General features: G+C 35.1%; 1 protein-coding gene across 1 annotated transcript in view; it reads left to right on the plus strand.

The window, feature by feature from the left end:
• LOC145634992 (putative LRR receptor-like serine/threonine-protein kinase At1g67720) overlaps positions 1-8,128 on the plus strand; it is a 30,143-nt gene extending 22,015 nt beyond the window's left edge. The window contains exon 3 of the mRNA XM_081686309.1: positions 7,829-8,128. The gene's annotated coding sequence lies outside the window, so the exon portion shown is untranslated. The remainder of the gene's footprint in view (positions 1-7,828) is intronic.
• Positions 8,129-15,801: the final 7,673 nt, after the last annotated feature.

The raw sequence follows: 15,801 nt of genomic DNA on the forward strand, positions 1-15,801 counted from the left end.
GTGTGAATTCTCTTTTAGGTTTATCCTTTGGACATGGAAGTTCATCATATTTCTTGTGAAGTTCGTTCATAATTTAGAGAGTTTCGCGTAATAGTTGCGATGTCTCCCTCATAAACAGTGTGAGCAATTGTATGTCTTCCTTGTTTGCTGGTTCTGGAAGGTTATCTCTGACATCGAAAAAGATCTCTTCTTCTCCTTCTTCGACATTGATTGCTTTGACAGGCTTAATGAGAGATGAGGGGTCAACTTCGCTTTCTTCATCGTAGATAGCCAAAGTATGAGCTAGAGGTGCATTGTTAATACTTGGCTTCTTACTGGCAGGGGGCAACGACAGCTTGTTACTGTCAATTAGGTCTTGGATAGCTTCCTTAAGCTTCCAACAGCTTTCAGTAAAATGGCCCCTACCTTGGTGATATTTGCAATGTGCGTTGGGGTTCCAGTTAGGCGACCTCTTCTCAACTGGTGGATCCCTGAATGGTCCAATGGGAGTTATAAGACCTTTTGCATTTAATCGATCAAATGCGGTGTCATAACTCATGCCAATAGGAGTGAAGTTCCTCCTAAATGGTTTCTTTTGTCCTTGGTTGTTCATGGCGAGGACTTCTCCTAGATTAAAGGTGCTAACATTATTTGAGTGGGCGGTTTTGGAAGAAGAAGGATTGTCGTTCTTCTTTCCTTTCCAGCCACTGTTGGAGCTATTGTTGGCAGCTTTAGATTTAGCCAAGTCATCTTCAATATTGATCCCAATATCATAAACAGCCTTAAAGGTATGAAGGTTATTTTGATATTTAAGATGTTTGGAATATTTTTCTTGAAGATTTTTAATGAATAGTCTCACGGACTCTTTTTCACTTGGTACCTCGATCATTTTAGCTGAGGTTTCTCTCCACTTGTTAAAGAAAGCAGTGAAGCCTTCATTCTCTTTCTGTTTGAGGATTTCAAGTTCTCTATGGTCAGTTTCGACTTGAATGTTGCATTTGTACCTATCAACGAAAGCGTTTGCTATGGATTCCCAAGTAGAGGTCTTTTCCTTTTCGAGAGAAAAGAACCATTGTTGGCAAACGGTCTCGAGAGATAGTGAGAACAGGGAAGGGAAGACTTTCTTATCGATACCCTTGATACTCATTATTGTTTCAAATGCTCTTAAATGGAAGTAAGGGTTGTCAATTGCCCTAAATTGTGGGATGTCGTTGGCGCTGAACTTTTGCGGAAGAAGATCTTTATCCACCGAGACCCCTTGGGATGTGAGTTCTTGAAACTTGTAGTCGCTGGACAACTTGCTCAGGCTCTCTTGCATGAGATCCATTTGTTGTTGTTTCATGGGATCATCGATCTTAAGTGCGAGAAGCTTAAGTGTCTCAGTTACAGTAGCCAGTTGGTTCTTGAGGTCATTGACTTCTTCTTGAGTTTCCATTATAACTCTTGCTTTCCTCTTGCGGGCTATAGGTTTGTCGAAAAGTTAGACTTGTACGAAGAGGTTATCTTTGATTAATCGTCCTTCCTTTCTTGACCACGCGCTGTAAATTAAGCCAATTTGCGTTTTAATTACTTAACTCGAATCAACTTGACTTTATTTTTTTTTTTAAAAATGTACATATTTTTAGGGAACTAAGTATTATTATTTATTGGAGGATTAATATCAGACTTACCCCCTTAAAAAAATGACGAAAAAAGCGCGCACACAAGACTCTCTTAATCATGGTCAAAACATGTGTATTGGTGTGTGCATTGAGTGTAGTGACATGCTTGGACTCTTGTGTAAGACCATGGGACTTAGTGTCTAAACTCGAACGTTGATTCAATGAAGCATTATTGTCAGCAAAATTAACCGAATTAAACAGAAAACTGATTAATTAGACATTAGGTGATGACTCGACAAATAATCCGAACTGTCGGCCAAGCGATAGGACTGGCGTTGCATTATGGTGATTGGCGCCAGGAAATTTAGTAAATGTCTGGCGCTACACACTATAATGTGGCGCTACAGCTCAGACTTTGGCACCAATATTGGAGCTTCGTTCTGGGACTGTTTTCGGTATGATTAGTCAACTGGGGTATGCCTAAAGTCGTACTAGGTCAATTCCGATTTAAAAAAAACTTTATTGAATCAAATTAATTAATTAATTAATTAAATAGGCAAAGTTCTTTAAGTCATTAATTTTAGTCTCAACACAAATCAACAAACGGTAAAGAGAAACATAGAATATATATGCACAACAAATAATGCACAATTAGTCAAGTAGGCACAATATGATGCAATGAGTTTGCAACCTAACCATGGCTCTAGTTCTCTAAAGTTCGGGATATGGTTTAGTCAATAGAGGGTCCATGGTTAATTGTCCGGATGCACCGCGCGGAAGCCTAACCGTGAAGGGTTGGCGCGAGTGGATGGGAGACCGCGAGTTTTAGAAAAAACTCACTTCCATGGTTTGGTGAATTCAACATCTCGGATGTACCCTTTGTTGCCAGGAGCGTTCAATCGGGTAGATGGAGCATGAATTCCCAGAGGGTTATGTCCATATGTAGAACACATATGGGTTTCAGAAAAGTGAGAAAAAATTCAATCAGGAAGTAGGATCGAGCAAACAATACGAAAAACTGGTCGAAATTAGAACGCATATTTCAGGCTCGGTATTGGGGGAAATTGGCGCCAGCAAACAGAGACTGGCGCCAACTTTTAACTGTAGCGCCTGGCGCCAATACTGGCGTCTGGAGCTACGGCTAAAAGTGTGGCGCCAAGCTCTGTCCCCTGACGCTACTTCCCACATGCCTCAGCAGCTTTCTGTGCTCGATAAAATCTTCCAGTTTTGCGCGGTGTTATTTCAGTCCTAGTTGTGAAAGACATTTCTCAAATTTCCTACGTGTAAAATCCTATATTTTTTACTCATTACGGATGGTCTTTCCAATGAGAACCTTTTTATGCATATGACAATAATGTTGATCAAAATTACGCACATGAAATACTTAGAACTTTTCGAGTCTCATCCACTCATTCTAAATCATTGCCGAAACAAATTCAGGAATTAAAATAGAAATCCTCCCCAGTGGAGTCGCCAAAAACTGTAGGGAATAATTTCAATCCTTTAAAATCCCACTAGCTTGAACCCCACTGTGATCATACACTAAAGTACGGTAGCGTCCAAAAGGGAAGAAGATAGAGCAAAAGGGTCGCCAACAAGTTTTTAAGGAACTTGTAAACCGTTCATAGGATGAAGGTTACACCCCTTAACGATCCAAGAGATCGTCAACTCCATAATTAAGGTCATGAACCAAATAAGGGTTCGGGGATGATGGTACAAATCCAACCTAAAAGAGATTGAACCTGCCCTAATAATAGGCCTCTACTTTATTCTGCTCATATTCATGTGCGCTTTCTGACTAACATGAAATCAATAGGATTAACCCTAAACCTATTTAATCTATGTTGGTTGAATTTAATGCACAAATAAAATATTATTGGCGATCACTTGAATTTATAATCATAATAACCCTAACAAGTTTATTAATTATCTTATTAAGCGTGATTACAAGTACCAAATTCCCTTTAAGCATGCAATAAAAGGTGTGATCAAGCAATAAAGAAATAGCATCAAGCAACATAATAATAATCATCATCATTAAGAATAATAATATCAATCATAATTAATAACAATCATAATCATGTTAAAGCATAGCAAGATCCTAGGCATGATACTAACAAGATTAATAACAAATCCTAGCATGTCACTAAGCAATAAAAATCAAATCTTTAACCCTCACATGATACTAACATGAATAAATATTAGGAAGAGAATAAAAGGCATCATAGCAATCATATTTAATATTAAAGATACCTTAGACATGATACTAGGAATCATAATAACAATCTAAACATGATATCTACATCATAATATCAATTAAATCAATTAAAGTACTTACTTGGATGCCTCGTACCTCTTTCTAATAACAAAATACACACGTTAGTAACTTCAAGGAAAATAATAATCAAAACAAATAAATTAAATAATTGAAAGAGAGATTTGGGACCAAACCCTCATAAATTAAAACCTTTCACGTCTAGGGCGAAGGCAACTTCGAATATGGCTAGGTGTTTCTAGATCTTGTGAATGCGAAATTTTGTACGAAAAACAAGAAAGAATTGAAAGATGAAAGAATACTTGAGAATGAGAGAATTGGTGAATTGGTAGATGTAAATGATGATGATGAATGAAAACGGAGTTTTAATACGATATTTATAGAGAAAATCAGCCAAAAAAGATAATTTAACAAAACAGAGTCTGAAGATCGCAAAACAGGATTGGCGCCAACCCTGGCTAGCTGGCGCTAGGCACTAGTGACTAGCGCCAGGCGCCAATGGCTAGCGCCTGGCGCCAAGCCTGGTTCTAGGCGCCAAGGCCTGGGGTTGGACGCCAAACTGGATTTCAACGCGTTTTCGAAAATCTGATAAATTTACCGTACTGGAAGATAAAATAATATAATTCCTTCGAAAATGCTATTTGATCTTGATTAAAACTCTGAAAAGTCAACAAAGTCAACTTATCAATGCTAATTGAATTAGGAATGAAAAGAACCTTCTAGAAGATTCTAGAAGACTAAAACCATTCCTAATTGCATTAGGAATGATAAATCATATTAGGCCCTCCCCTAGATCATTGGGCCGTACATAAAGCTCAAACCGGGCCCAGTTTAGTAAATTGGCCATAACTTCCTCAATATTCATCGGAATTGGGCTTATAATATATCGTTGGAAAGGTCTTTATAAGTCCCATCCAACTATACCACTATTTGACCCATATCATGGACCAACCAAACTGGATTGGCTGTTTTCTTAAAATAAAGTTTTCCAAAACAGGGAGAAGAGAAAAGAAAACTTTCCGCAACACTAGACCTTTCCACACTTTCGTTTCATTCGATTATGATTCGACGTGAAAGGTACTCATCACTGGGTTTGGTTTTGGGGAGACACAAATGGGTGTCTACAGTATTCCATGTGTTTTTGGTAAAACAACGAAACCAATTGACCCACATGCTCTCTTTAAAAGGAATCAATCTTTTGGAAGCTTGAGTACTGGAAAGAACATGATGTTAGACATTGTCTCGATGTGATGCATATAGAGAAGAATGTTTGTGATGCAATTCTGGGGACAATTATGAACATTCCTGGAAAACCGAAAGATGGCAAGAATGCGCGGTTAGATTTGCAAGAGTGGGGTGTTCGTCCGGAGTTGTGGGTTCAAGCTAAGGTAGGGATGACGAAGGTTAAGGAAAAGGGAAACGAAGATGGTGGTCAAAACCGTAAGGGGAAGCGCAGGGACAAGGCCACGGGTATCGCAAAGAAGAAAGGTGACGGAAAAGGAAAAAACCAAAAGGTGTATTTACCTCCAGCTTGCTACACATTATCAAAGGAAGAAAAACGGAGGTTTTGTGCTTGTTTGTATGACATTAAGCTTCCTTCTGGGTTCTCGTCAAGCATGAAAAGGTTTGTTTCCTTAAATGGAGAATTGAAGTTGACAAGTATGAAATCCCATGATTGTCACATGATGATGCAAGTTTTCCTACCGATTGCACTTCGTGGAATTTTACCAAAGCACGTGAGAGAAGTTATAACAAGCCTCTGTGGGTTTTTCAATACTATCTGCAGCAAAGTTCTTGATCCCTTTACACTTGATGCTCTCCAGGCGACTGTTGTGGTAACTATGTGCAAATTTGAGATGTTTTTCCCACCTTCACTTTTTGACATAATGGTGCATTTGATTCTGCATTTGGTTCGTGAGATTAAGTTGTGCGGTCCAGTATTTATGAGGTGGTGCTACCCTTTTGAACGACACATGGCTACACTGCAAGATAAAGTAAGAAATCCAGCCCATCCGGAAGGCAGTATGATACAAGGAATTGTGTCCGAGGAAATTGGGAATTTCGTGGCAGAGTATGTTGCCGTTGCCGAACCTATTGGGCTTCCTACATCCCGACATGAAGGGAGACTTGATGGTCATGGCACAATCGGGTCAAAAAGGATTTGGGCTGCTCGAGATCAAATCATGCAAGCTCACTTATTTGTGCTTCATCATATTGCGGAGGTTCACCCATATTTAGAAGAGCACATGGATAGTTTGCGTGTTGAACATCCATCAAAAGGGGAAAGAGCACTAATGCAGTTGCATAATAAGATGTTTGTGAAGTGGTTCCATGATCGTGTGATGCGTCAATTGGATGAGACTGTGTCTGATACAATAAAGTGGCTAGCTTATGGTCCAAAGGAAGATGTTCATTCATTTGAGGGATATGATATAAATGGGTACACATTTTGGACTGAAAGTCGGGATCAGAAATCCTCATCGACTCAAAATAGTGGTGTCCTACTTGTGGCTTCATCAAGAGAGTTTGCAAGTGCGAAGGATACATCACCAGTTGACGCACTTTTATCATACTATGGACGAATTCAGGAAATATGGGAACTAGATTACCGTGACTTCAAGGTTAGTCTATTCAAGTGTAAATGGGTCGATAATAATAGGCGCAACGTGAGAAATGATGACTTCACTCTTGTAGATCTTGGCCACTTGCGGGATAGTCTTGAACCATTCATCCTTGCATCTCAAGCTAAGCAAGTGTTCTATGTAACTGACCCGTCCGATCCAAGATGGTCCATCGTCCTGTCTGGCAAAAGGAGAATTTTAGGGGTTGGAGAGGTTGAGGACGAGGAAGAATATGATGCATTTGATGATTCTCCCCCTTTCACTGCTCCTACACTTGATGTAGCAACTGATGTAGATGATGATGCTACTTACATTCGATCTGGATTTTGCTGGATTTTTTTTTTAAATTTGATTATACAATATTCGTAACGGGCAAACCATGTCCTGTTACGGATAAGGGGGTTATTCGTAACGGGCTTTTCAGGTGCCCGTTACAAATAACAAAGGCCATCCGTAACGGCCGCATACGTAACGGACGCTGCCCGTTACGGATGACCTTTTTTCCACTAGTGCTAGTTATGCACATGGTACTGAAAATACAATCACAGAGTAGATGCTTGTGTCCAAGAATAGTCATAATAGATCAAACATCTATCGTCTGCTTAAATTCCAAACTTACAGAGTTTCCCTTTTGTTTGGAGCCTTCATGTTTATGATAGGTCCAAGTCGTGTGAGAACCACAAGAAATTTCTGATAAGCGTTTTTTTCATTGAATATATTCAGTTATCAGGCCAATTATTCATATGAATCACATCTTTGAACACATTCTTGATCATTCATACACATTTTCTTGCCCAGCTGGGATTTTCTGCTGGAGGCTCATACCCCCACCCAACTTGGTCCTTGCTGTAGACACAAAGGACACAACTAACCTGAAGTGAATCCCGTTTCCCAGCTACATCCAAATCTTTCATACTACCGCTTCATTCCTCCATTCATGCCTGAAACTTAGCCCTTTATCTTTTTTGGGGTAGCAGAGGGTATCCTAATTGAAATAACCTGCTCCAAAAATGTCAACACTGCCATGCCAAAGACAAGGTTTGCTTATAGCGCTAATTTTCTTAATAATGCCCTTTAGTAGTAACTTGAGGACTGCTGCTATTTATAAGACCATCTATTTTGGTTATTTGAATTTTTAATGTGTTTTGCAGTATTGGCTGTGGTTCATTTTGCATTGATAGTTTAGTGAGCTATTAGATAAGTGCGTCAATCTCTCTGTGGCTTTGTGCCTTAATATAGGCCATACACCAGGGTTTCTTTCTATATTCTCAAGACCATGCTATTTATATTTAATTAGATGAATTTATTGTATATTATTAACTAATATGTATGTATTTTATATTGTTTTGTAGTATTTTAAGCAAGTTCCTCATACATATTCTCAACAAATGATTGACGAGCTTAGGGAAAGGTAGATTTCATATGGTAACCGGATACCATCAACCAAATGACGACGACGATGATTTATGTGAATTGTAGATCATTATGGTATTGGTATATTTTGGGGCATCAATTTTTTTTAAATCAACATTAACTAGAAAAGTTTTTGATATTTAACTCACGTATTTATTTGTATAGAACAAATTTTGTATGAATGATTCAATTTAATTGTGATTGGATTTTTTAAATTATATATATGAAGTATATTTTGATGGCTTTTGTCGTATCTTGAAATATTTTTGTTAATTTTATTATACAAAAAGTTATATTGCGCGTATAGTACAGGATCATGGATTTATTTTACAAAGGAAATGTGAAGATTTTCTTACATGATATACTCCGTATAATTTTACAAGATATAAAACAAGAATACAGGTCTAAAATGAAATACAAAAATAATTCAGATTATTAAAATACAGGAATAATACGGTATAAAATATGTAGAGGGGTAATTCGAATAATTAAATATGTATGTCTGGATTTTTTTTTTTAAAAAAAAAAAACATTAGAGAACTGTTATCTGACTTAACCGTTCTCTATTGTAATGCAATATAGAACGGTTAAGTGGACTAAACCGTTCATTATTCCTTCCTTAGTGTACAAATTTATGAAGGGAAAAGAGAACGGTTGTGACTAACAAGCGTTCTCTATTTGTTATTATATAAAACGCCTAAACAACCTGTTCTTTATACTTTATACATCGCTTAGCAGAAGAACGCCCCTAAGGCGATCTATAAAGCCTATTCTAACAGTTCTCTAAGGCCTTTTTTGTAGTAGTGTGCGGAATTTTGTAAAAAAAGGTAAGTTTAGAAAAGAGAGAGAGAAGCTTTAGCTTAGAGAGAAAAGAGAATTAGAGAGAATAAGAATTGATGATTGTAGATTGTAGATTGTAGATGATTGTAGATGAATGAAAACGAAGTTTTTAGAAGGCTATTTAAAGAGAAAATCAGCCAAAAAGATAGAAAAACAAGCCAGAGTTCTGACGCGAATAAAACTTGATTAGCGCCGACGCCGACGCTAGCAATTAGCGCCAGGCGCTAACGCTAGCGCCATGCGCCAAGCTTAGCGCCAGGCGCTAATGACTGGTGTTTGGCGTTAATTAAATTTCTGACGCGTTTTCTAAAATCAGATAGCAATTAACCGTACAAGAGGATAAAATCGTATTTTCCTCAAAAACATTCTTTTATTCTGATTAAAACTCTAAAAAGTCAACAAAGGTCAATTTATCAATGTTAATTGAATTAGGAATGAAAAGAACCTTCTAGAAGGATCTAGAAGACTAAAACCATTCTTAATTGCATTAGGAATGATAAATCCATATTAGGCCCTCCTCTAGATCATTTGACGGCATATAAGGCTCAAACCGGGCCAAGTTTAGTAATTTGGCCATAACTTCCTCAATATTCATCGGAATCGGGCTTATAATATATCGTTGGAAAGCTCTTTTCAAGCCCTATCCAACTACACTATTATTGTACCCATATCATGGACCAACAAAACTGAATTGGATGTTTTCTTAAAATTGGTTTTCAAAAACTGGGAGAAAAGAAGAGAAGAAAAGGGTTTTTCTAAGCTATACCCCTAAGGAATTCGAGTTTCTAAGGTGTACCCATGATTTTTCAAGTTTCTAAGCTATGCCCTTCAATTCCTTATCAATACTAAAATGTACCCTTATTAGTTGTATAAAAGTTATTTGAGAGTGTGATTTCGTGGCATCGGCTTTTATTATTAGGGTTGCGGTGGCTAAGATTTCTTTCTCCTACCATTTCCTTACCTTTTTATCATCTTTCTATTAAATTTATAGTTAACTTTAGGTGACGTGGAAGTCTCAAGGAGGGTACCATTCAGCAATGGTAGTGAGTTGAGGGGTACAACTTAGAAACTTGAAAAAGCTTGGGTTCACCTTAGAAACTCGAATATCTTAGGAGTATAGCTTAGAAAAACCCAAAATAAAACTATCCGCAACACTAGACTTTCTACACTTTCACTTCGTTCGATTATGATTCGACGTAAAAGGCACTCATCACCGGGTTTGGTTTTGGGGACACACAAATGGGTGTCTACAATATAATAAGGTACTTTTGAGTACTCCGTATTTGCTAAAGTGTGCATAAGCATGCTAGGAGTTATTTAATTAATTACAAGTTAGTATCATGCTAGAAATTGGTTGGAATTGTGTTGGATTGGATTGGTTTTGTGGATTGCATTGGTTTTGTGGGATTGGGTTATTTTTGTGGATTGGATTGGTTATGTGAAGTTAAATTGGTTTTGATGATTTCTTTATGAGTGTATGGAATATTTAAAACATCAACTTTGATGTAACACCCTAGAAATTCCTTTCCTTTAAATACCCATTCTACTCTTTAAAATACGATTTAGGAATATCTAAGACATTACTGCCATCGTGAAAACGGCTAAGGCAATTATCAAAGATACACAGCGGAAGACTTAAAATTAAAAATCGTTAAAACAAGTCAACTCAATAGTCAACCAAACAAAAGTAAAGTTTAAAACCAAAACAAACGAAGTCAAATAAAATCAAACTACAACTTGGAACCATTAAAGGCCCTTATTCAAAACCGTTCCAAAACCAAACCTTTGCATTAGTCCACATAAAATATGTCATAAATAAATAAAGCATAAAACACATCGTAAACTAATGGAAGCTAGCATGATTCACTCTTCTCTCATGCCCCATCATGAATATGCTTCAATACCTGAAAAGTTTATCTCTACTTGTCCCCACTACTCTCCATTAAAAATGGGTCATCGTAGGGCCAAGATAAAGACATGGCCAAACACACAAACACATACACAATCAGCAAAGCTGAGTACATAAGCGTAATTAAACACACTAACATGCTTTCACCTATCAACACACACTTACCTCATTGCACCTGTTTACAAGCACACACAACAATCAACAAGACACAATAACTAGACACTAAATAATTTATTTAGCGTTGATTACGCATCGAACGGGTTTCCAACTATACCTCCCCCAAATAAATTGAGGTTAACTGACACGGGAGCTAACCGTGCCAGCGACAAACCACTCAAAGGCGGCGGAATTCCTGCGCATAATAATAAATAAAAAGGAATGTACAGCGTCCTATACTCTATTAGAAGTTATGGTTAAATATAAAACCCCATAACTCCCCCCATTGTTCATACTCAAGGTATATATGTTCCAAGAGTTTTGGTGCGTAATCTCTTTCACTTTACGTTATTTACATATTATTAGACTTGGTGATGACTCTCAAAGCATAAAAAATCAATCAACAATAATTATTCAATCAACCAAACATACCAATTTAGTTCTTGAATAATTAGTGACCACATATTATTTAATGTTGAACTCCTTTTAATTCTACCTCAGTGTCAAAGACACCTTAAACGCATAAAGCGCCTAAAATCCTATCCCTCGGCGTTAAAAACACCTTAAGTGCACAAAGGCACCAACATACAATTTATTCCTCGTGTACATAGACACTTATATATAGCTCCTTCCTCATGCTTAAAGTATCAATAAAAATTATATGAACCATAATAAAATTCCTTTCCAATATTCCAAGCCAAACTAAACATGTAGTTTAATTAAACATGCACTCCAACATGCCATAAATAAAAGTGTAGTCCATATAATCATGCCAAAATATAATTTTCCAATCCATAAACCATCACAAATAAATCATTCTTCACAATTCAACCACCAACACCAATAATTCACAATTTCAATTCATAGACCTTAGCATGATACTACTTGTAAGTGATTTAAATCAAGCCTAGCATGATACTACATCACCAAAATATACTAAGTATGCGAACGTACCTCAAATAAGCTCTCAAAATAACCAAGTACTCTACAACAATTCTCGAACCAAGTCTCCTACATAAAGGGACAATAATACTATATTAATTACCCTTGTATACACAATTTCCAGCAACTTAAACTCACTTTAAATAACTTATAATAATCTGAAAGTTATTTTAAAACCCCTAATTAAACTCATTTTTAATGGGTGATCAATCACACCCTTTTATTAAAATCACAATTATACTACTTTAAATAAAATTCCAGCATTTTAAACTAATAAAAAAACCTTTTAAAACTTCATCAAAATACATCTTTATAATTAAGTTATCCATAGAAACATTAAATTATCTCTTACCCTTTAAACTCAAGGATAAAATTTAAAGCATAAAAAATTCGTTAAAAATCTAAAACTGCCGGAAATGCATATTTAGAGGCTGAATTTGGCCACGAGAGAGTGGTGCTCACTAAAAGGCAACGAGTCTTTCTTAGAACGTTATTTCCACACGAAAAACACTACTTTTCTTTATCAAAATCAGATGAGTTCAGAACCTGATCGGGATTAAAACGGGATTAATATTAACGAACGGAAATCTAATAATTAAAACACGAATTAACGTGTTCAAAATAATCTGGAATTAAGTTAAACTAATCAGTAGTTATAATCACCAAAATTTCAAAAAATCATTACTATAAAAGCCCTAAATCAATTGTTCATAAAAACCTTAAAATCATGATTTTCAATAATTAAAAACCCTAGGTTATAAAATTTACAAAATCTGAAAATTATAAAGTTTAATCATCAAAAATTCAATTTGATACTAATAAATTAATTTCAAACAATAAAATCAAATCCCATAAATCAATAATTATAATTACACAAATTAATAAAATAAAGGAGAAAGAAAATAAGACTAACCTTTTTGTGTGGGAAATTTTTGGGATTCATGGGGTATTTATAGAGTGGAGAGTGTAAGGTTAAATTTGGGCTTATAAAAATGTGGGCTTAATTTATGGGTTTTGGAATGGGTTATTCCAATAGGTGTATATAGGAATAATTTACATTGCCCAATAATTAATAAACGTTTGGCCCAAAATATATTTTACTTTATAAAACCTTATATTTAAAATATTTTAACCCTTTAAAATATTTAATTATAATACTTGAGCCCTTAACAATACATTTTATTAATACTTAAATACTTTATAAAAATACATAAAAATACGGGGTAATACATTTGAGCCCCACTGTGATTATGCACTTAAGCATGGTGGCGTCCAAAGGGAAAGAAGCTAGAGATAAAAGAGTCGTCAACAAGTTTTAGGAACTTGTAAACCATTCACAAGTGTAAAGGTTACACCTCATTCACGATCACGGAGATCGCTAACTCCATAGTGGTCTTGAATCATAAATGGATATCGGGGATTGAACCCTCTCTAAATAGGCCTCTACTTTCTTCTTATGATATTCATGCGCGTTTTCCGATCAACATACAATTATCAAATTAACCCTAAGCATCTTTAAACTACGTCGGTTGATTATTAATGCACAAATAAATCTATCATTGGTGATCATTTGAATTAAAATCATATTAGACTAAATAAAATTATTAGTTATCTTATTCAAAGTGATTTCAAGTACAAATTCTTAAACATGGAGAAAGGGGCGTGATTAAGCAATAGCAATAATAACATGAATAATCAAGCAACATATAAGAGGAAGACATATTAACAAATTATTAGTATATATGAATATATATATATATATATATATATATATATATATATATATATATATATATATATATATATATATATATATATATATACATCGACACAACAATCATCATAATAATATCCTCAAAGCTTAATATTAACAAGATCCTAAGCATGATACTAAACGGATTAATAACGAATCCTAGCATGTCACTAAAAAGATTTAGCCTAAACATGATACTAGACAGCATAAAAGCATCCTAACATGACACTAAAAATCATAAAAGCATCCTAACATAATACTATGAATTATAAGAACATCCTAACATGATATTAGGAATTAATATAAGATTTTAAGCATGATTTTTATATCACAAGAATAATTAAGTAATCCAATTGCTCATTTTGATATCTCGTACCTCTTTCTATCAAAACAATCACGTTAGTAAACTTCAAGAAAGATAAAATTAAACAAATAAATAAAATAATAATTGAAATATAGATTTAGGACCAAACCCTCAGAACTATCAACCTTTAACATCGAGGTCAAAGGAAACTACCAGTTTGGCTAGGAGTATTCGAAACTCGTGAATGAGGTATGGTGTTTGATTAGGAAAAGTATCAAAGAAAAGTGTTCTTGAACGCGTCGGGATGTGTTTAGGCTAAGACTAGATAAAGACTAGGCTAGAAATCAAGAAAAGAGAGAATAATTTTTATCTTAGAGAGGGATTAAGATGATGATTGTTGGTGAATGAAAACGGAGGAAACTATCCTCTATTTATAGAGAAAAACAATGGAAAAGATCAGAAAAAGAGTCAGAATTCGACTCGAAGTTAAACAGCTTTCATCGCAAATCGATGGCAACATTGCTACGCGATGGTTATATCGTTACGTGATGGTTATATCGCCGCGTGATGCTTATATCACTGCGCAAAATTTCCATCTCCTAGCGATACTTTTTGGGAAGATAGGATTCGTACGGAATCCGTCTTCTAATCAAATTGGGTTAGACGAATTTCCGTACTTACCTATATTTTATAAGAATTTAATCTATTTAAAAAAAATGTTTTATTCGATATAAAATTCTTAATCTTTATCTTTTCATAAACTAGATAAATTAGGACCTTCTAGAAGATTCAAGAAAATAATAATCGATCCTAATTGATTTAGGACTCAAAAAAGTCTTCTAGATAATTCTAGAAACGTGTGATAAATCCTAATAGGATTAGGAATGAGGTTATGGTTAATGAACCCTCCACATAATCATTGGGCCGCATGAAAGTCTCAGTTTGCGCTCGGTTTAGTATTTTAGCCATAACTCATTCATTATAACTCGGATTTGGGCTTATAGGATATAGTTGGAAAGCTTTTTTCAAGCCCCATCAACCTACTCAATCATTGAATCCTTATTATAGACTAAAATAAACTGGTTTGGAGTTTTAACAAAGAGGACACAATATAAATGATTTTAAGGACACGAAATGAATGATTTTGTATTAAAACATTTAAATAAAGACTAGAGATGGGGAAATTTAGGAGACTTTTTAACTTTTCACCGAACTCGATAATCAAAGACGTGAAAAGTACTCATCATTGAATTTGGTTTTTTGGGAGACACAGAAGATGCTCACTAATGAATAAAAGATACTCCGTAGGAAAAAAAAAGATAATATGTGTTTCTTAAAATCATTATTACTCATCAAATAATTTTATTTTAAAATTTTTGTGAAATGAATATAAGTAAACTTTTAGGCATGATTTAATTGAAATGAATTATTGGTGAAATTTACGATGTTTAGAATAATGTATATGGACCACACTTTTTTCATGGTATTTTTAAAGGCTTATTTGATTAAACTCAATGTTTAATTTCATTTGAAACAATAAAATGGAATTTTATTATATTACATATAATTTTTATTGCTGCTATAAGCATGAGAATTAAGCTATTAAGTGTCTTAGTACACAGGGATAAGTTATATTGAGATGCCTACGTGCAATTAAGGTCTTCTAAACACCGAGGGATATGATTTACTGCATTGTGCGCTTAAGGTGTTTTAACACTAAAGTAGTATAAAAAAGATTCACCATTTTGTTATTTGTGATCACTAATTATTCTAGAATATATTGAATTGGAATGTTTGATTACTTGAATAAATTGTATTGATTGATTATGTTGTGGGTTGAGAGTCATCACCAAGTCTAAAATGTAACTAATGCAACGTGAAAGAGATTGGGCACCAAAACTCTAATTATAACGTATATACCTCAAGTATAAACTGCTACTTTAGAAGAATACTACAAGAGGGGGTGAATTATAGTTAGGGAGAATTTAGCTAACTTTTTGCGAAATTG

Source organism: Chenopodium album, chromosome 6 (genome assembly GCF_948465745.1).
Source record: "Chenopodium album chromosome 6, dcCheAlbu1.1, whole genome shotgun sequence".
In the NCBI taxonomy this organism is placed as follows: Eukaryota; Viridiplantae; Streptophyta; class Magnoliopsida; order Caryophyllales; family Amaranthaceae; genus Chenopodium; species Chenopodium album.